The sequence below is a fragment of the Muntiacus reevesi genome, chromosome 20 (assembly GCF_963930625.1).
Source record: "Muntiacus reevesi chromosome 20, mMunRee1.1, whole genome shotgun sequence".
In the NCBI taxonomy this organism is placed as follows: Eukaryota; Metazoa; Chordata; class Mammalia; order Artiodactyla; family Cervidae; genus Muntiacus; species Muntiacus reevesi.
In genome coordinates, this window is record NC_089268.1 from 36,053,271 (window position 1) to 36,077,313 (window position 24,043).

Below are 24,043 nucleotides of genomic sequence, written 5' to 3' on the forward strand. Positions count from 1 at the left end.
AAGTCCAAGAAAGACAAATGAAGTATGATCACACTTAAATGTGGAATCAAAAAACAACCATGATGAACAAAACATAAACACAGAGAACAGATTATTGATTTCCAGACACGGGGTTTGGGTGGGCAGCCAACATGGGTGAAGTGGGTTAAAAGGTACAAATGTACAGTTACACATAAGTCATGGGGATTTAACACAGGCGTGGTGACTATAGTTACTAACAGTGTATCGCACACTTGAAAGCTGCAAAGAGAGTAGATCTTAAAAGTTCCTTCCACAAGAAATATATCATAACAATGTGTGATGATGGATGTTAACTAGATTTACTGTGGTGATTATTTTCCATCTGAGCCACCAGGGAAGCCCCTATTTGCAGTATATACAAATACCAAATCATTGTGTTGTAAACATACATCTAAAACTTGTATGATGCTATAGTAAATTAAATTAATATCTCAATTTTAAAAATACACCTTGGAAAAAAAGGAAAGAGAGACATTGATCATATGCATTTCTGTGTTCTTTATGTTCCTCTTTCACCTATATTAATTGACCTAAAAACCTATGCCCACATAGCCCTGAATAACGTGATGGCTTGAGAAACTTCACTGACAAGAAGAGTTAAAAGGTAGAGAATCTAGGTTGTAATATTCAGGCAACAGGCCTTTGACCTTGGAAAGCAGAAAATAAGACTCCTCAGATTTTACTGATAAACCCTCTGCCTTTGTCCCAGTGGTGAAAAGTGAAAGTGAAACCCGCTCAGCCATCTCCAACTCTTTGTGACTCATGGACTATATTCTCCAGGCCAGAATATGGGAGTGGGTATCTGTTCCCTTCTCCAGGGGATCTTCCAAACCCAGGGATTGAGCGAAGGTCTCCCACATTGCAGGCAGATTCTTTACCGGTTGAGCCACAAGGGAAAATGCCAATAAATGAGGAAATGCTCAGTCTTCTACTTGTATTTGGTCAGGGTAAGCAACCAAGGAATATGCTTGTGTATTTTGTGATATGTTTGGTTACTTATGATTTTTATTGTTTTTTTTTTTTTAATTTTAATGAATGTAGTATAATATAAGAGATGTGGTTACCTTATGCTGCTGCTGCTGCAGCTAAGTCGCATCAGTCATGTCCGACTCTGTGCCACCCCATAGATGGCAGCCCAACAGGCTCCTCTGTCCCTGGGATTCTCCAGGCAAGAATACTGGAGCGGGTTGCCATTTCCTTCTCCAGTGGTTACCTTATAGATGTGTACAAATCCATGTAGTAATATGGTAATATATTGTATTTTTACCAAAGAAAGCAATTATGTACTTACCTTCATTTCAATTATGAAATGAAATTTTCGATTGAGAGGAATACATTAAGTAGTTTGGTTTTACATTAGAATTTCTTTATGTATAGAGTTCATAATGGGGCTTCAACTACATAAGTGGGAACCATTAAATAAGCTAGAGTTAGAAGTTCATTTTAAATATGAATGATTTAATTATGTTTTATTAGCATCTCATATTTTTTTCCACTTTGGATAGCATCTTGGATATATTTGTTTTATATTCTTATAAACAGTGATAAATACTCATTTCTTAAAATAATTTTTTCACATGAACTGAAATGGCCAAGGGAAAAAATAGTAAGCAATTGTGAATCATTAAAATCCAAAAAATTTACTCACTGCATTGCTCTTTTGATTTACAAACTGATATACAGTTTCTCTAGGAAAAAATGTATTTGCTTCACTCCAGTTTCATTTTTATATAATCGTAATGGTTTTTGCCAAAGTATAGCAACTGTTCCATGTCCCACCTCTCAGGCCAGGTACAAATGATGCTTGCTATTGCATTGGACATTGAGAATCAAGTTCAGGGGGCCAAGTAGCAAAATGGTGTCAAGCAAACAGACAGGGAACAATTAAAGAGTAAATTCCCTGAATTAAACCACTGTCAACAATTTGTTCACTATGAGGAGTGAGTAGGATGTGGAGCTAGCCAACTTTATCCTCAGGATTATGCAAGTACTCTTAATGTATTAGTTATGAACTTACCATGAAGAAATCTTGCGCTCTGTGATAGCATGAATGAACCTTGAGGGCATTATGCTATGCAAAATAAGTCAGATAAAGACAAATGCTATATGAGTTCACTTAAATGAGGAATCAAAAACCAATAACCACAAAGAACAAATATAAATACAGAGTTTGGTGGTTTCCAGAGGCAAGTTTTGGGTGGGGGAGCCAGAATGGATGAAGTGGATACAGATTTCCAGTTATAAATAAGTCACTGGGATATAATAGAGAGTGTGGTGACTATAGTTAATAATAGTGTATTGTATACTTGAAAGCTGCTAAGAGAGCAAATCTTAAAGTTCTCACCACAAGAAAAAATTGAAACTGTGTGTGATAATGGGTCACACTAAAAAATTAACACTAGAATTACTCTGGTGATAATTTTGCAATATACACAAGTATCAAACCATTGTGTTGCATGTCTAAAATGTATATGATGTCATATGTCATAAAAAAAAATAACCTACATCTTGGGAAAAAAAAGTAGAGGGAGACTTTGACCCTATGTTTTTTATGGTGCTTCAGATTCCTATTTCACTTATATTAACTGGCCTAAGAATCTATGAAGATGTAGCCCTGAATAACGATGACTTCTGAAATTTTCCTGACATGGGAGAAGAAAGAAAGAGTCTAGGTTGTAATATTAATTCAACAGGCATTTGACCCTAGATAACAGAAAATAAGTTTCCCTGACTTTCCAAATAAACCCTCTTCCCTTTGCCACAGTGGAGATCAATAGTAAAAAGTTATCTTGCATGTTAAGTATAATAACTCTTAATATTTTTTAAGGATTTATTTATCTTAAGAATTTGTATTTATAGATGAGTTTTTGAAGTTATTCATTTGTAAAATATTTAACTGATTTTGAGTTTACTACTTTACTCCTTTACATTAATAAAACTTAATATTATACTGAAACATAGCCTAAGGCATTTCGGCATGAGAAATGACCATGCCAAATTACAAATAACCAATTTATTAAATTTATATTTATTAAATATTATAAAGGGTTAGTGTTTGAATTTAATCTTGCTGGTCCCAAATTTTTCATGAGAAAGAGATAAATATGTGAATAAATAATTAGTCCAGTTATATTCATTTCTTTGGTGAATGTAAGTAAAACCTACCATAGTAACACAAAGGAAAGAAGAGCTGATTTGTCTGGAAAAGTCACAAGAATTTTCAAAAAGGAAGTGAAATAAGATTTGGAGGAGCTCCCAGGAGTAGAAGGGGATGGGACTCCAGGTTGGAGAAGAGCTTATAGGAAGAAAGACATTTAAAATCCGAAGAGCACCGCAGGTTTGGGGAAAGATGATGAATTCTATCCGCTCTCTCCTATCCTTGGGAGCGCCAGGCAAATACAGCAAAAGATCCCTAGCCTGTAACTCACACGTCTTCACTTGCTCCCTGCAGTTGTGTCCGTTTTGTGAGTGGACTTCCGGGCAGACACATGGACACATGAGCCTAAGAGCGAACCCTCCACTCCTGTCTGTCCTGAAGACGCCTCTTCACATGACCTTGGGATGGAGCATAGGGCGCTTCCCTCATAGCTCAGTTGGTAAAGAATCTGCCTGCAATGCAGGAGACCACAGTTGGATTCCTGGGTCAGGAAGACCCACTGAAGAAGGGGTAGGCTATCCACTCCAGTATACTTGGTCTTCCCTTGTGGCTCAGCTGGTAAAGAATCTGCCAGCAATGCGGGAGACCCGGGCTCGATCCTTGAGTTGGGGGGATCCCCTGGAGAAGGGAGAGACTACCCACTCCAGTATTCTGGCCTAGAGAATTCCATGGACTGTATAGTCCATGGGGTCGCAAAGAGTCAGACACAAGTGAGGGACTTTCACTTTCACTTTCTATAGTTAAGATCCCCTGGAGAAGGAAATGGCAACCTAATCCAGTATTATTTTCTGGAAAATACCATGGACAGAGGAGCCTGACAGGCTACAGCTCATGAGGTCCTAAAAAATTCAGACACGCTTAGCAACTAAACAACAACAACTAGAGACCGGCTGCTGCTGCTGCTAAGTCGCTTCAGTCGTGTCCGACTCTGTGCGACCCCATAGACGGCAGCCCACCAGGCTCCCCGTCCCTGGGATTCTCCAGGCAAGAACACTGGAGTGGGTTGCCATTTCCTTCTCAATGCATGAAAGTGAAAAGTGAAAGTGAAGTCGCTCAGTCGTGTCCGACTCTTAGCGACCCCATGGACTGCAGCCCACCAGGCTCCTCCGTCCATGGGATTTTCCAGGCAAGAGTACTGGAGTGGAGTGCCATTGCCTTCTCCTTAGAAACCAGCAGTATCACACAAATCAAATAATTGTGATTACAATGGGCCTTTTAATTGAGCTGTAGTTAGCCTTTATTACAACTCACATTACTAAAGTTATTCTATATGTGTAACGTGACTGCTTATATTTCATAAATATTAAACTTCATATCCACACGTGAGACCTTGCTCTTCTTGTTATCCAGTCACTAAGTCATACCTGACATTTGAGACCCCATGGACTGCAGCACATCAGGCTTCCCTGTCCTTCATTATCTCCTGGCGTTTGCTCAAATTCGTGTCCATCGAGTTGGTGATACCAACCAACCATCTCATTCTCTGTCACCCCTTCTCCTCCTGCCCTCAGTCTTTCCCAGCATTGGGGTCTTTTACAATGAGTTGGCTCTTCACATCAGGTGGCCAAAGTACTGGACCTTCAGCATTAGTCCTTTGAATATTCAGGGTTGATTTCCTTTAGGATTGGCTGGTTTTATCTCCTTGTAATCCAAGGGACTCTCAAGAATCCTCTCCAACACCACTGTTTGATGACATTAGTTCTGTGCTCAGACTTCTTTATGATACAACACTCATATCTGTACATGACTACTGGAAAAACTAAAGCTTTGAATATACAATCATTTTTCTGGCAAAGTGATGTCTCTGCTTTTTAATATGCTGTCTAGATTTTTCATAGCTATTCTTCCAAGGAGCAAGCATCTTTTAATTTCATGGCTGCAGTCATCATCTGCAGTGATTATGGAACCCAAGAAAATAAAACTTGTGAGGCTTATCAAATATCTAACTCAAATTTTTCATCAAGAATAATGTTGTGGTTAAAGTATTGTATAGCCTAAGGATAACCATATTCCAACTTTTTTTAACCAATTACTGTTTTTTTTTTAATGATTCTGATTTATATCTCAAAGTAGTATTCTTTATCATAGAACATGACTCAAGTTTACCCTGAATCTACTATGTTTGCTAAGAAATCCTGTGGCTAATGACACAATAATGGAATAAAATGAAAACAAAAATTAGGTGATTAAAGCTGAAACTGGAGAAAAATAAGATAACTACAAATAAATGTAAAAAATGTGCACTGGATAAAGTTCTGGGTTTTAGGAGAGAATGGTCAGTCGGGTCTCTAAGAACAGTAGCGATATGGGGACACTTTATATTAAGACAGGGTACTCATTTTTTCATAAAACTTCTACTTCCTGGGCACAATGGGTATTAAGAAATCAAAAATGAGAACTTACATTGCTGCAAGAAATTTAGTGAAGAAGATGAACATTGCGTGTGGTAGGGAAAAAGTCACTTTTCTCAGCAAAAGACATTTTAACCTCACGGCTTATTCTAGAATAATCAAGGTAATTATAAAGCAGGCAGCTGTACCTTCTTTGAAAAACAATTTCACAATTACCTGTTTCTAAAATTTACAGGCAGTACAAGAGAAGAACATCTCTATTTCATATTTCTTTAAAATCACAATTGTAACTGTTGTTTCCAAGGCCACCTACCTGAGGGATGAGAGACACAGCATGATTGGTAATCCAAATGGTAATTCCATGACTTAGGCTTCCCAACTGACTTCCTGGAAGGAGTGTGAATTCCTATCCTTCTTCTCAGAGGAACTTCTCTCAGACACAATAGAACTAAGAAGTAAGGGGTCAGGAGGCCATCAATATTTTCACACTAAGAACACCTTTGGTTGCTTACAACAGGTCTGTGTTGCTCCTCCATCGCTTGATCATTTGCATTGCTGTTGCTGGTATTCTATTTTGAATACCGTTACCTACAGAGAGATCACTCTGTCTATAATGAAGGGCTATGGGCTGAAACACTTCTGTCTTGCCACTACAGCTTAGGCTCCATCCTTTTCCCTGTCCTCAGTTGATGCAGGGGAGTGGGGCTCCTTCACATAGAATCTTGAGGACCACATCTCACGAACCACCATTCCTCAGAAAAGTTAAAATTCCTTTCTCCCTCTGTGTATCAAACTCCCTTCACTTAGACTTCAGATTACATTTCTCATCTGTCCACTCCATTTTCAGGAACCCCATTCCAATTGATTTATCAATTATCAACACCATTGGTCACATGGGAGTTAATGAAAGCTTCACCCAAAATTAAGTAAATCATTAAAATATTGGATCAGTCAGACTGTGTTACCAAACCAGGATGTTCTATGGTACATGAAATTTTCCATGCCGTATACTCATGGGGAGAGTTTTTAGGGAAACAATTTCAAACTCTCAACATTCATATGTTTTCTTTTCTAAATTTTTCTCTCTGAGAAAACATTTGTATTTGAAGGTTTAAATACTAGTCTTCTTTCGCACCTCCCATTTCAGAATTGCCCTGGCCCTGTTTTATGAAGAAAGGCATGCCATTCACTATCTAAAAACTTCTTATTGTGTGATACACAACGGTGTACAGATTTCTGGGATACCAGACAAAAAGACTTCTTGAAATGTTCCTGTTTCCTAAGCCTTCCTTGATCATGGCATCATGAGCTTATGGTAAGTTCATGTCTTTCTGTCTTATATTTATTTCTGTTAAATGGATAGCAAGAAGAGTTTCATGTTGTAACTTTCTTAATTCATATATATTGTGGAACAGAATGGCAGGACTAGACAACATTGATTCAACAAACTTCTTTGGCTCTGCACTTGCTTGTGAACATTTACTCCAAATGGAAATGTTGTTGGCACTTTCCCAGTTGTCCAGTGGTTAAGACTCTGTGCTCCCAATCCAGGAGGCCTGGGGTTCAATCCCTGCTCATGGATCTAGATCCCACATACCACAACAGAGGTGGAAGGTCCAGATGTACTACAATTAAGACACATGCAACCAAATAAATAAAAATACTAGAAAAAATGGTTGTATCTTTGCAACATAGTGGTTTTAAATATGAACCTTGGAGTCCTTTAGCCCTTGTATATACTCCCTCTTTACCACTCACTAGCTCTGAATCTTTGGGCAAGCCTTAATTTGCTTCTCTCCATAATGCCTTTCAAACTAGTGTCCACCTCATGGAGTTGCATAAGAATTAATGAAAATAATGCAAGAAAAACATTTCAGAGAAAGACCAGAAGAAGTAAATGCTTGACCAATGTTTGTCACTTCACATTTTCTTATTGTGGGGTTACAATGAAGGAGCCTCCTCAGGCAAAACCAGCCACCCAGCTGTGTAGTGAAGGGCTCAGGCTTAACCAAAGTGAAGTCTGCACTATGCCCTTGTTTCCTGGGAGCTCCTCTCTAAACCCTTAGGTGGTTTTCTCTGAGAAAGGGTGACTAAAGGTGTCAAAGGTTGACACTGAGAAAAGTTCCTTTGATTATGTGAGGGTCTTGGGCCAGCCTAATAGGTGTGTATTTTTCATGGGGTTCTCAAGGCAAGAACACTGAAGTGGATTGCCATTCCCTTCTCCAGTGTCCACATTCTGTCAGACCTCTCCACCATGACCTGTCCATCTTGGGGGGGCCCACAGGGTGTGGCTTAGTTTCATTGAGTGAGACAAGCTCTGGTCCGTGTGATTAGATTGGCTAGTTGTCTGTGATTGTGGTTTCAGTATGTCTGCCCTCTGATGCCCTCTCTCAGCACCTGTGATCTTTCTTGGGTTTTTCTCACTTTGGACATGGGGTATCTCTTCATGGCTGCTCCAGTAAAGTGCAGCCACTGCTCGGTACATTGGATGACCTTGGATGTGGGGTAGCTCCTCTCGCTGCTCTGGGCTGCGCAGGCGCCACTGCTCCGACGCTCCTTCACTGGCTGACTTTATTTTGGGGGGCTGCAAAATCACTACTGCAGATGATGATTGCAGTCATGAAATTAAAAGATGCTTACTCCTTGGAAGGAAAGTTATGACCAACCTAGATAGCATATTAAAAAGCAGAAACATTACTTGGTCAACAAAGGTCCATCTAGTCAAGGCTATGGTTTTTACAGTAGTCATGTATGGATGTGAGAATTGGACTATAAAGAAAGCTGAGCTCCAAAGAATTGATTCTTTTGAACTCGTGTTGAGAAGGCTCTTGAGAATCCCTTGGACTGCAAGGAGATCCAACCAGTCCATTCTAAAGGAGATCAGTCCTGAATATTCATTGGAAGGACTGATGTTGAAGCTGAAACTCCGATACTTTGGTCATCTAATTCAAAGAGCTGACTCATTTGAAAAGACCCTGATGCTGGGGGAAATTGAGGGCGGGAGGAGAAGGGGACGACAGAGGATGAGATGCTTGGATAACATCACCGACTCAATGGACATGAGTTTGGGTAGATTCCGGGAGTTGGTGATGGACAGGGAGGCCTGGCATGCTGCGGTTCATGGGGTCGCAAAGAGTCAGACATGACTGAGTGACTGAACTGAACTGATAGGTATGTAAAAAATGTGATCTAGAGTAAAAACTTTGAGCCACAAGAATGATGTGATTTAGGATGGGGGTTTTGGTCATGCAGCATCAGCTGCACCTCTAGAGAGGTTTGAGGCTGAGATCAGCTGTATGGACCGTCAATTATGCCTAGGCGATGGAGCCCCAGCTAAAACTCCAGACTTGCAGACTGGAGTGAGCTCCAGTGTCTGCAAGTGCTCACTGCCGGCACATTAGTGCTGGGAAAATAAACCTGTCCGTGACGCCCTGGGAAGAGGCAGCCAAAAGCTCCATGTTTTACACTTTGTTTGACTCTGCCCTATATGCCTTTACTCTGGGCAGTTTTTAATCTGTATATTTTGAAAAGCTGCAATCCACTGAGTATAAACCAGGAGAAGATCATCCTTTGAAAAGATCCATGCACCTCAGTGTTCATTGCTTCACCAGGGCTTCCCTGGTGGCTCAGACAGTAAAGAATCTGCCTGCAATGCAGGAGACCTAGATTTGATCCCTGGGTTGGGAAGATCCCCTTGAAGAGGGGATGGTAACCCACTCCAATATTTTGCTTGGTGAATCCCCGTGAACAGAGGAGCCTGGTAGGCTATAATCCATTGGGTAGCAAAGAGTGGACATGATTGAGCAACTAAGCACAACAGTGTTGATTGCAGTGCTGTTTACAACAGCCATAGCATGGAAGCAACCTCAATGTACATCAAGAGATGGATAAACAAGATGTAGTGCACATATACAATGGAATATTACTCAGCTCTAAGAAGGAAAAAAATAATGAGATGAGAAGCAATATGGATGGACCTGGATATTCTCATACCAAGTGAGGTAAATCAGACAGAGAAAGACAAATACATATGGTATTACTTATATATGGAATATTAAAGGATGGTATAAATGAAGTTATCTACAAATAGAAAGAGAGCCATGATGTAGAAAATAATCTTACGGTTCCGGGGGAAAGGGGGAAGAGTAAATTGTGATATTGGGATTGACATATGCACACTACTATATATAAGATAGATAACTAATAAGGACCTATTGTATAGAAAAGGATACTCTGCTCAATGCTCTGTAATGACCTCCATGGGAGAAGAATCTTTAAAAGAGTGGGTACATGTATATGGATAACTTATTCACTGTTCAACAAAAACTGACATAAATAAATCAAAGATCTTCAGTAAACCATGGCCATAGGCATAATAGCTTTCAGTGAGTTCTTGAATTCCTAGCTGGTCATGGAACCCAAGAATGGTCTTGGAGATCCCAAAACTTCTAATTGCTCTCTGAAGTGAATGAAGTCTTAGGGACTTTCCACTGCAAAACTTGTGTCTGTCAAAGGCCCTTTTCTTTATATGCATAGCTGTGATATTTTCATGTTGGTCAATTGGTACTTTGTCTAAGAACTCAGTAATTAACTCATATTTCAAATAGGAACACTGGAGTGGTGAACTACTCAATAAATGATAACCAAAGAAGACCCTGGAGATACTCATATACTGTTGCGAAGTCCATCAAGGAGTTTGCCACTCAGACCCTCCATCTGGGGCTGCTGGTCCTTACTCAGCTCCCTTAGTCCTCGGCTCCCTATCAGCAGCACAGAGCATTCAGTGGCATGAGGCACTGGGTCACCTCAGACCAGTCAGTCTCCTCGTTGGGTGCCGTGGTCTAAATGCTGTGTTCTCCCAAAATTCATATGTGGAAAACCTAATCCCCAAAGTGATGATTTTAGGAAGTGGGACCCCTGGAAAATGATAAAGTCATGAGTGCAGAACACACATGAGGGCAGAGCCCACATGAATGGGATTAAGGCTCTTGTGAAAGAGGCCTGAAATACTTGCTCATCCCTTTTATTTAAGGATATGTCCTGGAAGAGGCCCTCACTCACTCAGCCATGCTGGCACCCTGATCTTCAACTTCTAGCCTCCAGAACTGTGATAAATAACATAGTTTATAAACCACCCTGCCTCTGGCATTTTATAATAGCAGCATGCATGCACTAAAACGCTGGACATAATTAAATGGTGGAAAAAATTGTCAATCTTCTTTTCCCTTCCAAGGAAAGTGGAACAGGTAGCATAGTTGCTCAGTTCCAAATACACATGGTAACATACTCCATAGAACAGTGCATTTCTTTCAAATTGCATTTCTTTGACATGCTCACTTAAGAAGATATTTTCTTAGAGGTAATTAATATTTAAACCAATAGATTGTGAATCAAATAAATTACCTTCTATATATGGGTGGATTTTATGCAATCAGTTGAGGGCCTTAGGAGCAACGTTTGAGATTTCCCAAAATAAAAGCAATTCGGCCTTAGGACTGCACCACTAACTAGTCCTCGGATCTCCAGTCTTTCAGTCTTAAGATAAAGCAACTGGACCCTAAGGCCTGTCACTGGGCTCTAATCAGAGTCCTAACATAACTGCTCTTTCACTTAGAAAACTTATCTTCACTTCTCTAGGCCTTGGTTTTCTCAACTAAGCAAGGAAATTAGAGTAGAACATCCTTTACATTTCCAAAGATTATTCAATTCTCTGCATAAAACATGATCCAAAACTGAGGTACTTTTCCTCTTCCCAAAAAGAAAATTATTTGTTGTGCAGCTTCCTTGGTTGGATTTCTTATAGTCCTCATTATCTGCTCTATCTCACAGTGTATTTCTCTGGCTTAGCTTTAAGAAAAAATCCTTGATAGAAATAATTACTTGACTGTTATGGAATACTGTTTTTATCTTTGGTCTTATTATGAAAAGTAGGAGTTAAAGTTAAGCATGCTAGTGAGAGAAACTGTTACTAAATATCAGTATATCACCTTGAAGAAGTTTGCTCAGTCATGCTCAGCTCTTTACGACCTCTGGACTGTAGTCCACCAGGCTCATCTATCCATGGGGATTCTCTAGACAAGAATACTGGAGTAGGTTGTCATGCTCTCTTCCAGGGATCTTTCTGACCCAGGGATCAAACCCAGGCCTCCTACATTACAGGAGGACTCTTTACTGTCTGAGCCACCAGCTCCCAATAAAATGGATCTTGAAGTATACAGAAGATGTGTTATTTGTCTGTATTTGTTTCCTGCAACCGTGTTCTGATTTTTTTTTTCCAGTTAACATATCAGTCCCATTTCTATTCACCTGAAAGCTATCAAGAATGCAAGTGCAAGCTCTCTTTGAAAGGAAATATTTTTTAAAAAGTGAACTTTTATCTGGAATAGTGGTTAAGATTTTTTCCAGTTGTCATTTTATCCAAAATACCAGAGGCTGGGTATTTGCTTTTAATTATAATATTTACCCCAGAAAGAACAAATAAGCTGGTCTGTGAAAAATACCAGTTTCTGGCATGGTTGATACTCAGTAAATAGTAACTTCAGGGCTGTTGGCATAGCCTTTGTTGCCCCAAGGGAACTGAATGAAAGGAGTGGGAATAGGTGGTGTTCAGATCATTAACTGTAACATAAGCCAGAATGTGGTCAGTGAGATAAAAATGGTGAGAATGAAATTAGGAAGCCATAAGGAGGAAGATGGTACTTTCACCTAGGAAAAGTAGGTAACAATTCATCAAGGAGGTGAATTTCTTTTCTACCTTCGAAGAGAGATCAGGTGTTTGCGTACAATGTAAGAATATTTAATTTGTAGACTCTCCTTAAAGTATTTTGATCTGTCATGATCAGAGACTACAGCTAAGAAACTGAACTCCTGTGGCAAAGTATAATAATTCTATGGTAAAAAGCAGATTCAAGTGGCAAGTTCAGAGCACTGTCTCTAGTTCTGTTCTATTCAGCCCTTTTGTCAGTGACTTGATTATCACATTATCTTAGGACATGAAATTGCGAGGGCTAGTGTATGTGGAAGAACAGGCTGCAAATCAAGTGGTTTCTACCTAATAAAGTGACGATTAAAAACAAATGCATCCACAGTAAAAGTGAAAGTCGCTCAGTCGGATCCAACTATTTGTGACCCCATGGACTATACAGTTCATGGAATTCTCCGGGCCAGAATACTGGTGTGGGTAGCCTTTCCCTTCTCCAGGGAATCCTCCCAACCCAGGGGTCAAACCCAGGCCTTCCACATTGCAGGTGGATTTTTTACCAGCTGAGCCACAAGGGAAGCCCCCACAGTTCTAGTTCTATAACTATGTCCAAATAATCAGAGTATAAGGGTTTGGGTGGGGGAGAAAGACCTCATTGGTTTTAGTTCACTGCATGCTGTGAGAACAGCATCAAAAATTCATTGGAATTTAACTCTGCACGAATGAGTGTTTCATTGAACAAACACCTAACGAAGGCCTGTTGGATGCAAAGAATGGACAGTAGTGAAGAGCACATATGTGGACTTTGCAAATTAGGACTTAAATTTTAATAGAAAAACAGAAATGAGGTAAATTTCAAAGTTAAATATTGCACCACAATTGGGACATGTGTCGAGAGGGAAAAGCACAGAATGCCATTTGTCCACATAACAAGGAGAACTGAGCTGTGTCAGAATCATGAAAGGCTGCTTTGTGAAGTGGTTTTTTACTGAGATCTGAAAGATGTCAGGGAAGTAATCAGGTAAAAGAGCGAGGGTCTTCCAGGGAGTAGAAATGGCTTTATAAAGAGCTTTAGCCATATGGGAGAGTAGAGAGTGAGAAGAACAGACAGGCCAGGATTAAACCTTCAAGGAATTTAATTTACTTGGTAAAACTTATGCTAACTGGACAGTGAATACAAGGTGGAATATGATCACTTCTGTGAAAGAGATAAGAATCAAGTTTTGCAGAGCATAGGACAAATTTCCATTTTCCAGGTAATTCGGTAAAGATTCACTTAAACTTAGGAAATGTGGTTTCTATTGCTACTTTTGCATCGAGTTTTATAAGTTTGATAAGTGACTTAATCAATCTTGAATTCACTAATATATGTTTAATATGGGAAGATTGTCTAGATAACTTCCAAGGTTTCTTCCTTTTCTGAATATCCAATAAATCCCACTGGTTATTATCTGGAATAAAAAAATTCTTTTACATGCCAAGGAAATGACTGAAATATCTACAAAATTATATTTAAAAAGCATTGAATGTTTTTTCCTTTTTTTCCATTTTTGAAAAATATAATTTACAGATAAAATGGCAAGATATTTAAAGTATGCATGACAATTTAAATAGGTATACATGATTAATGGGTTCCCTCAATGATTTAATTAACATATTATTAATATCACTCACATATTTACCTTTCAAGATATTTTTGGTAAGGACTTTTAGTTTAACTCTCTTACATGGGTGCTAAGTCACTTCAGTCATGTCCAACTTTTTGTGACCCCACAGACTATATAGCCTGCCACGGTCCTCTGTCCATGGGGAGTCTCCAGGAAAGAATACTAGAGTGGATTGCCATGCCCTCCTCTAGGGGATCTTCCTGACCCACGGATTCAATCCACATCTCTTATGCATCCTGCACTAGCAGGATGGCCCTTTACCACTACCACCACCTCGGAAACCCCACAAATGTCAATAACACATTACAAACCATATTCACCATGTTACACATTAGATCCTCAGACCTTATCATCATCTTACAGCTTAAAGTTTGTGCACTTTTACCAAATTCATTCTTAAATCATTGATATCTCAGCACTTATTTTTACATGACCTGTAACATGCTCTTGTATTTATGATTTTGGAGTCAGGAAGAATGATGCCCCCCTCCTGTTGTAAGCAGTTAAGCGGTAGATCTTTGAGGGTCCATCTTTAGCTAGCAGCTCCAAAGCCACGCCTGTCATTGTCAGAAAGCAAGATTATTTACACAGGTAAGGAAAATAAAGAGAACTGGCTTCCCTGGTGGCTCAGACAGTAAAGTCTGCCTACAAAGTGGGAGACCTGGGTTGCACCCCTGAGTCAGAAATGATCTCTGCAGAAGGGAATGGCTATCTGCTCCAGTAATCTTTGTCTGAAGAATCCTTTGGACAGAGTAGCCTGGCAGTCTACAGTTCGTGGGGGTCACAACAAGTCACACATGCCTGAGTGACTAACAGATAATAAACTTTAAGGATTTGGAAGTTGTATCAAGGTTAATGACAGCTTAAAAGGAATGGTAAAACTCTTTGAGACAGGCAAGAACAGGATACATGAATGCTTTTAGGCCCTCAGGGCAAAGGAAGAGAATGGATATTGCAGTCTTTAGAGACTTGTACATACCTGCAGATAAATTTGAGGGCCTCTGACCAAAGCTCTGGGCTTCAGTGGAGAAACTTGGTCACCTCCAGCAGGAAAGGAGTCTGGAAAGACTCAATCCACTAATCTCTTTCTCCACTGACTCATCAGTCTCTTTTGTCTACTACTGGCCGAACTCAAGTAGAAGTCAGAGGCCAGTAGAGCTAGAGGGATAAAGTCTGGTCTTCTCAGCCTCTAGAGGTTCATAACATAATAGAAAATGATCGACAGGGTTCCTGAGGGGCTTATAAAGAATATCAAACACACCCACCATTTCTTCATGGTAGAAATGTTTTCTTAATCTTAATCTAGTTGTAGTTATTTTTGCTAGACATTTAGAAAGACTGGATATGATTAACTCTAGTGGGAGAAGTTAGTTTCTGATTTTACCTAGTTTGAGCATTTGTCACTGTATTTCTGGTATGATATTATTACCAGGACCCTAACTAACTGTACCCTTGATTCACATAAACACGTTGAAGAGATAGGTAATATGACCAGACTTACAAAGGGACCAGAAACTATCAAGAGATGTTTTTATACATTGTTAGATTCATTTGGCTCATTTGTATGTGTGAGAGTGAAAACTTAATTCCAAGTTTACAAGAGATGTTAGTTTGAAATTTCCCTTTATTGTACTGCCTTTGTATGATTTTATTATAGGGAAATACTGGCCCCATCAAATTAGTTGGGAATGGTTTCCTACTCTTTTATTTTATTGAAGGGATTATGTCAAATTGATCTTAATTTTTAAAATATTTGTTAGAATTCTCTGGTCAAACTATCATGGATTGATGATTTCTTTTTCAAAAGTTTTATGTTACATTTTCAATGTCTTTAAATGTAATAGGACTATTCAGATGATCTATTTCTGCTTCAAATATTTTGAGACTGTGTTTATTGATGTATACATATTTAGGATTATGTATTCCTGCTGGATTGATTCTTTTATCCTTATATAATGCCCTTGTATTCCTTTGTCTTCAGAAATTTTCTTTGCTCTAAACTTTACTTTATCTGATATTAACATATTTTTTATCCCTTTATTTTCTACATATCCTTGCCATTAATGAGTTTCTTGGGCTTCCCTGGTGTCTCAGACCATAAGGAACCCACCTGCAGTGTGAAGACCTGGGTTTGATCCCTGGATTGGGAAGAGCCTCTGGAGGAAGGCTTGGCAATCCATTCCAATATACTTACCTGGAGAATCTACTTGGACACAGGAGTCTGGCAGGCTACAGTCCATGAGGTCGCAAAGAGTCAGACATGACTGAACAGCTAAGCACAGAACATACAACATTAATTTCTTTGAAAGAACCTATAATGTTTCATGCTTTTTTTTTAATTCACTCTGCCAACTCTGTCTTTTGATCAGTATATTTAGACCATTTGTAGGTTAGGTGATTAATGATATGTTATTGCTTAAGTCAAACTTCCCACATGGTGCTAGTGGTTAACAACCCACCTGTCAATGAGGAAGTATAAGAGATGAGGCTTTGATCCCCTTCCCAGGGCAAGGTTCCCTGGAGGAGGGCATGAGAACCCACTCCAGTATTCTTGCCTGGAGAATCCCATGGACAGAGAAAGCTGGTGGGCTACAGTACAGTGTCACAAAAAGTCAGACACAACTTAGGGACTAAACGACCACCTGTATTCCTTCAACATTTATTCCTGGGGAGAAATGGCCCTACTCAGGCTGCCTTCTGATGATAGGTTGGAGGTCAGGAATGTTGGGTCTGGGTTGTCTTCTGTTAGGTGCTGCTGTCTGGCTCTTCCAGTTCAGTTCAGTTCAGTTGTTCAGGTGCGTCCAGCTCTTTGTGACCCCATGAACTGCAGCCCGCCAGGCCTCCCTGTCCATCACCAACTCCTGGAGTTTACTCACTCATGTCCATTGAGTCTATGATGCCATCCAAACATCTCATCCTCGGTCATCCCCTTCTCCTCCTGCCTTCAATCTTTCCCAGCATCAGGGTCTTTTCCAATGAGTCAGTTCTTCACATCTGGTGGCCAAAGTATTGGAGCTTCAGCTTTAGCATCAGTCCTTCCAATGAATATTCAGGACTGATTTCCTTTAGGACGAACAGGTTGGGTCTCCTTGTAGTCCAAGGAACTCTCAAGAGTCTTCTCCAACACCACAATTCAAAAACATCAATTCTTCGGCACTCAACTTTCTTTATAGTCCAACTCTCACATCCATACATGACTACTGGAAAAAAGATAGACCTTTGTTGGCATAGTAATGCCTCTGCTTTTTAATATGCTGTCTAGGTTGGTCATAACTTTTCTTCCAAGGATCAAGTGTCTTTTAATTTCAGGGTTTCACTCACCATCTGCAGTGATTTTGGAGCTCCCAAAAATAAAGTCAGCCCCTGCTTCCACTGTTTCCCCATCTATTTGCTATGAAGTGATATCACCAGATGCCATTATCTTAGTTTTCTGAATGTTGAGTTTTAAGTCAACTTTTTCACTCTCCTCTTTCATTTTCATCAAGTGACTCTTCCAGTCTTCAGGCCCTAAAATAGTTCACCTTCTTCTTGCCTACTATAAAAGGTATCCTTTGTGGTCCCTTCTTATTTCCAAAACAGACAGAGGAGTGGGCTCAAAGAGATCAAGTCCATCTTGCCTGAACCAGAAGCCCAAGGTGTGTTTTATAACCTAGGGAAGAGATTTCAGTGAGGGAAGTTGAGGAGGAAAACAGAAAGGAGTCCACAGTAGGCTGGAAAAGAAAGTCATGCAGTCCTTTTCTTTAGAAGTCATGGGAAGCTGATAAAGTATTTATTCTAGGTGACATGTATATTCAGCTCTGACTAAGTACACTTTCTGTTTCAGCAAACTGTAAGTCTTATGTATTTTTTTCATTAATTTTCCTTACAAATGGATATGTATAATGATACCCATACAATACTATATTTATTCTTCTAGGCCATTGTTCTGCTTTTATTATGACTTGAGATTTAAACCTTTGTAAAAAAGAAATCTATTGTAGAGTTTGGATTATGTAGCAGTAGATGAATTGATGGAATAATAAAAGAACTAATGATGATTACTTAATTGAGCTTACAAAATTTTACATATGCATATGAAAATTTATTCACATTTAATTTTATTCTTGGCCCCTTGTGGTATTCTGAGAACTTGGATTGAAGTTATATGTAAAAGAAATTTATTTATTATGATAGTTAAATAACTGTGGTATAATTATGTGTGTACATTCAGAATTCATTAGTCCAGTAGCCATAAAAATAAGTGTCCTTATCCCCTGGGAAGAAACTGTTAGCCCTTCCATTTCTATTTGTTTTTTAAATTTATTTATTTATTTTAATTGTAGGCTAATTACTTTACAATATAGTAGTGTTTTTTCCTGTATATTGACATGAATCAGCCATGGGTGTACATGTATCCTCCACCCTGAAACCCCATCCTGATTCCCTCCCCATCCCATCCCTCAGGATTGTCCCAGTGCACCAGCTTTGAGTGCCATGTTTCATGCATCAAACTTGGACTGGTGATCTATTTCACATATGGTAATATACATGTTTCAATGCTATTCTCTCAAATCATCCCACCCTTGCCTTCTCCCACAGAGTCCAAAAATCTCTTCTTACTATCTGTATCTCTTTTGCTGTCTCTCATATAGGGTCATTACCATCTTTCTAAATTCCATATATATGCATTAATACACTGTATTGGTGTTTGTTTTTCCTGAATTACCTTACTCTGAATAATATGCTCCAATTTCATCTGCCTCATTAGAACTGAGTCAAATGAGTTTTTTTAATAGCTGAGTAATTTTCCATTGTGTATATGTACTACAGCTTTCTTATCTATTCATCTCCCAATGGACATCTAGGTTGCTTTCATGTCCTAGCTATTGTAAACAGTACTACAATGAACATTGGGGTAATGTGTCTCTTTCACTTTTGGTTTCCTCAGTGTGTATGCCCAGCAGTGGAATTGCTGGGTTGTATGGCAGTTCTGTTTCCAGTTTTTAAAGGAATCTCCATACTGTTCTCCATAGTGTCTGGACTAGTTGGCATTCCCACCAACAGTGTAAGAAAGTTTCCTTTTCTCCACACCCTCTCCAACATTTATTGTTTGTAGACATTTTGATAAGGCCATTCTGACCAACATGAGATGGTACCTCATTATGGCTTTGATTTGCATTTCTCTGATAATAAGTGATGTTGAACTTCTTTTTATGTGTTTGTTAGCCATATGTATGTCTTTGCAGAAATGTCTATTTAGTTCTTTGGCCCATTTTGTGATTATGTTATTTATTTTTCTGGTATTGAGCTGCATGAGTTGCTTGTGTATTTTTGAGATTAATTCTTTGTCAGTTGCTCCGTTTGCTATTATTTTCTCCCATTCTGAAAGCTGTCTTGTTACCTTGCTTATAATTTCCTTCATTGTGCAAAAGGTTTTATGTTTAATTCAGGAGGACAGCCCCAAGACGGCAGAGGAATAGGATGGGGAGACCACTCTCTCTCCCACAAATTCATCAAAAGATCATCTGAATGCTGAACAACTTCCACAAAACAACTTCTGAACACTGGCAGAACACCAGGCATCCAGAAAGGCAGCCCATTCTCTTCAAAAGGAGGTAGGACAAAATATAGAAAACAAAAAGAGAGTCAGAAGAATTAGGGGTGGAGACTCAACCTGGGGAGGGAGTAGCGAAGGAGAAGAGGTTTCCAAACAGCAGGAAACCCTCTCACCAGCAAGTCTGTGGGGAGTTTTGGAATCTCAGAGGGCAACATTACTGGGAGGAAAAAACAAAAAACAAAAACACAGAATACACACCTAATGGCAACTCCCAGCAGAGAAGTTGCCCAGATGCTCTTGTCTGCTACCAGCAAGAGGAGGCAGGACAGGGAGGTGCAGGTTTCATGGTTAAGGTAAGGACTGGGCCTGAATGCCTTGAGGACAATCTGGGGGAGCTAACATGAGATAACAACACAAACTGTGGGGCAGCCAGAGAGAAAAAAAGAGAACTTTCCTGTGACAGGCTCTAACTTAATGCACAGCCTGGCTGACTCACAGATTGAGGACTGAGCGAATACCAAAGGAGGACCAGCTTGCTGCGGACTGCCCCCTCCTCCAACCGCCGCTGCCACCTGAGGCAGGCAGGCAGGTATGTGATAGCCACAGTCAGAAGGCAAGGGGCAACCTCAGCCCCAGGGACAACATCCTCCACCAAACTGTGAGCAGGCTCCCAGTTGCTAACCACGTCTGCCTGGGATCCTGGACGGTTGACATGTACCAGGATGGCCATAGCCTGAGATCAGTTCCCCAGCAGAGACACACGGGCACACCTGAGATGGTGCTCCAGCGGCACACCTGGGACACAACTCTAGCTGCACACCCAGGACACCAAGCAGCCGGGGCGGGGGGAGGTGATCAAAACACACAGCCCACCTGGGACATATGCTCACCAAGCACCTGGTCACCTGAGCTGCTAGGACCTAGAAAGGGCAAAAAACACAGGGCCCACTTCAGATAGTACCCCTGAAGAGGAACCTGGAGCCTGAGCAGTGTAGATCGAGAAGGCATAGGCCACCATGAGCTGGGATAAACCCAGTGTGGTCCACACACTGCAAGCACTCTACACACATACCAGTGATATTTGTTTTCAGTGTTCCTCCCTCCCTACAACACAACTGAACAAGTAAGCCTAAATAAGTGATCACCTTCGCCCCCTTGTGTAAGGGAAGAAATTAGACACAGCAGAGATGGGCAAACAGAGGAAGCCAAAATAAGAAAGAAGAGGGAAATGTTTTGGAAGTGACAGGTGCAACAGATTAAAACCCTGTACTTAACATTGACTAAGTATTGGAGGGGCCTATAGACCTTAAGAAGTACAAGCTGTAACAAAGAACTATCTGAAACTGAACTGACCCCATACTGCCCACAACATCTCCAGAGAAATTCTTAGGTATGTTTTTACTATTATTATTATTTTTTATTTTTAAGCTCTTTATTACTCCTTTATTTTTCACTTTTAAACCTACTATTACCTTGCAAAAAAAGATTCTATTTTTAAAGCAAATTTCATATATAAATTTTTTATAATTTTTGTGATTCATTTTGCTTTGTACTTAAAATACTCTATTGTTTTGAGTCTAACCTCTACTCCAGGTTTTCAATATTTGCTCTTTGGTTTTTTTTTATCTATCTTGTACCTTTAAGAATCTAATTTTCAGTATCCATTTTCATGTAGGTGTGTGATTACTAGCTTGATTGCTCTCTCCCTTTTGACTCTAACTTTTCTCTCTCAGGTCAACTCTATCTCCTCCCTTCCCCTTTTCCTCTCTACTTAACTTTGTGAATCTTTCTGCATGTTCTGGGCTGTGGAGAATACTTAGGGAACTGATTACTGGGTAGACTGGTCTCTCCCCTTTTGATTCCCCCCCTTTCTCCTCCTGGTCACCTCTATCTCCCTCTTCCCTCTTCTCTTTGTCATGTATCTCTGTGAACCTCACTGGGTGTTCTTCACTGTGGAGAATCTTTTCACCATTAACCTAGATGTTTTATCATCTATGCTGTATGGATGGAAAAGTCTTGAGGCTATTGTAAGAATAAAACTGAAAGCCAGAGGAAGGAGGCTTAAATCCAGAACTTGAGAACACCAGAAAACTCCTGATTCCAGGGAACATTATTTGAAAAGACCTCATCCAAAGGCCTCCAAACCTACACTGAAACCAAGCTCCACCCAAAAGCCAACAAGTTCCAGAGCAAGACACACCATGTTAATTCTCCAGCAATGCAGGAACACAGCATTGAGCATTAAAATACAGGCTGCCCAAAGTGAAGCCACACCCATAGACATCCCAAAACCCGCTACTGGACACTTCATTGTACTTCAGACAGAAGAGATCCAGCTCTACCCACCAGAACACAGATGCAAGCTTCCCTAACCAGGAAACCTTGACAAGCCACTAGTCCAACCCCAACCACAGGGAGCAACCTCCACAATAAAAAAGGAACCACAAACTTCCAGCCTACAGAAAGGCCACCCCAAACACAGCAATCTAAACAATATGAAAAGGCACAGAAATATTTAGCAGGTAAAGGAACATGATAAATGCCCACCAAACCAAACAAAAGAGGAGGAGATAGGAAGTCTACCTGAAAAAGAATTCAGAATAATGATAGTAAAGATGATCCAAAATCCTGAAAACAGACTGGAGTTACAAATGAATAGACTAGAGAAAATGATTGAGAAGATGCAAGAAATGTTTAACAAGGACCTAGAAGAAATTTTATAAAGTGTCAATTGATAATGAATAATGCAATAGCTGAGATCAAAAGCACTCTGGAAGGAACCAACAGTAGAATGACTGAGGCAAAATATAGGATGAATGAGGTGGAAGATAGAATGGTGGAAATAAATGAAACAGAGAGAAAAAAAGAAAAAAGAGTTAAAAGAAATGAGGACAACCTCAGAGACATCTGGGACAATGTTAAATGTCCCAACATTCGAATCATAGGAGTCCCAGAAGAAATAGACAAAAAGAAAAGAAAGGATATGAGAAAATTCTTTTGGAGATAATAGTTGAAAACTTCCCCCAAATGGGGAAGGAAATAGCCACCCACGTCCAAGAAGCCCAGAGAGTCCCAAACAGATTAGACCCAAGGTGAAACAGCCCAAGACACATAGTAATCAAACTAATGAAGATCAAACACAAAGAGCAAATATTAAAAGCAACAAGGGAAAAGCAATATATAACACACAAAGGGATCCCTATAACAGTTAATCTTTCAATAGAAACTCTTCATGCCAGAAGGGAATGGCACGACATACTTAAAGTGATGAAAGAGGATAACCTACAACCCAGATTACTATACCCAGCAAGTATCTCATTCAAACATGAAGGAGAAATCAAAAGCTTTCTAGACAAGCAAAAGCTGATAGAGTTCAGCAACACCAAACCAGCTCTTCAACAAATGCTAAAGGGTCTTCTCCAGACAGGAAACACAAAAAAGTTTTATAAACTCGAACCCAAAACAACAAAATAAATGTCAACAGGATCACACTTATCAATAATTACCTTAAATGTAAATGGGTTGAATGCCCTAACCAAAAGACAAAGACTGGCTGAATGGATACAAAAACAAGACTCCTATATATGCTGTCTACCAATCAGACCTAATTGATACCAATAGGACATTTCACCCCAAAACAGTGAATTTCACCATTTTCTCAAGTGCACACAGAACATTCTCCAGGATAGACCACATCATGAGCCATAAATATAGCCTTGGTAAGTTCAAAAAAATTGAAATCATTTCAAGCATCTTTTCTGATCACATTGCAGTAAGATTAGATATAAAAGAAAAGTGAAAGTGAAGTCGCTCAGTCGTGTCCAACTTTTTGCGACCCCATGGACTGTAGCCTACCTGACTTCTCCATCCATGGGATTTTCCAGGCAAGAATACTGGAGTGGGTTGCCATGGGGGGAAAAAAAACTATTAAAAATACAAACACATGGAGGCTAAAAACACACTTTTGCTGACCAACAAATTGCAGAAGAAATCAAAATATGCATAGAAACAAATGAAAATGAAAACAAGACAACCCAAAACCTATATGGAATTCAGTAAAAAGCAGTGCTAAGGGGAAGGTTCTTAGCAATACAAGCTTACCTCAGGAAACAAGAGAAAAATCAAACAAATGACCTAACTTTATACCTAAAGTAACTAGATAAAGAAGAAATGAAGAACCCCAGGGTTAGTAGAAGGAAAGAAATCATAAAAATTAAGGCAGAAATAAATGAAAAAGAAACAAAGGAGACTATAGCAAAAATCAACAAAAGTAAAGGCTGGTTTCTTTGAGAAGATAAATAAAATAGACAAACCACTAGCCATATTCACCAAGAAAAAAAAGGGAGAAGGATCAAATCAACAAAACTAGAAATGAAAACGGAGAAATTACAACAGACAACACAGAAATACAAAGGATCATAAGAGACTACTATCAGTAACTATATGAAATTGTAACGGACAACTTGGAAGAAATGGATGAACTCTTTGAAAAGTAAAACCTTCCAAAACTGAACCAGGAAGAAACAGAAAATCTTAACAGACTCATCACAAGTGCAGAAATTGAAACTGTAATAAAAAATCTTCCAACAAACAAAAGCTCAGGACCAAATG

General features: G+C 39.6%; 1 pseudogene; it reads right to left on the reverse strand.

Moving 5' to 3' along the window:
- LOC136151240 (chorionic somatomammotropin hormone 1-like) overlaps window positions 1-20,162 on the reverse strand; it is a 32,715-nt pseudogene extending 12,553 nt beyond the window's left edge.
- Window positions 20,163-24,043: the final 3,881 nt, after the last annotated feature.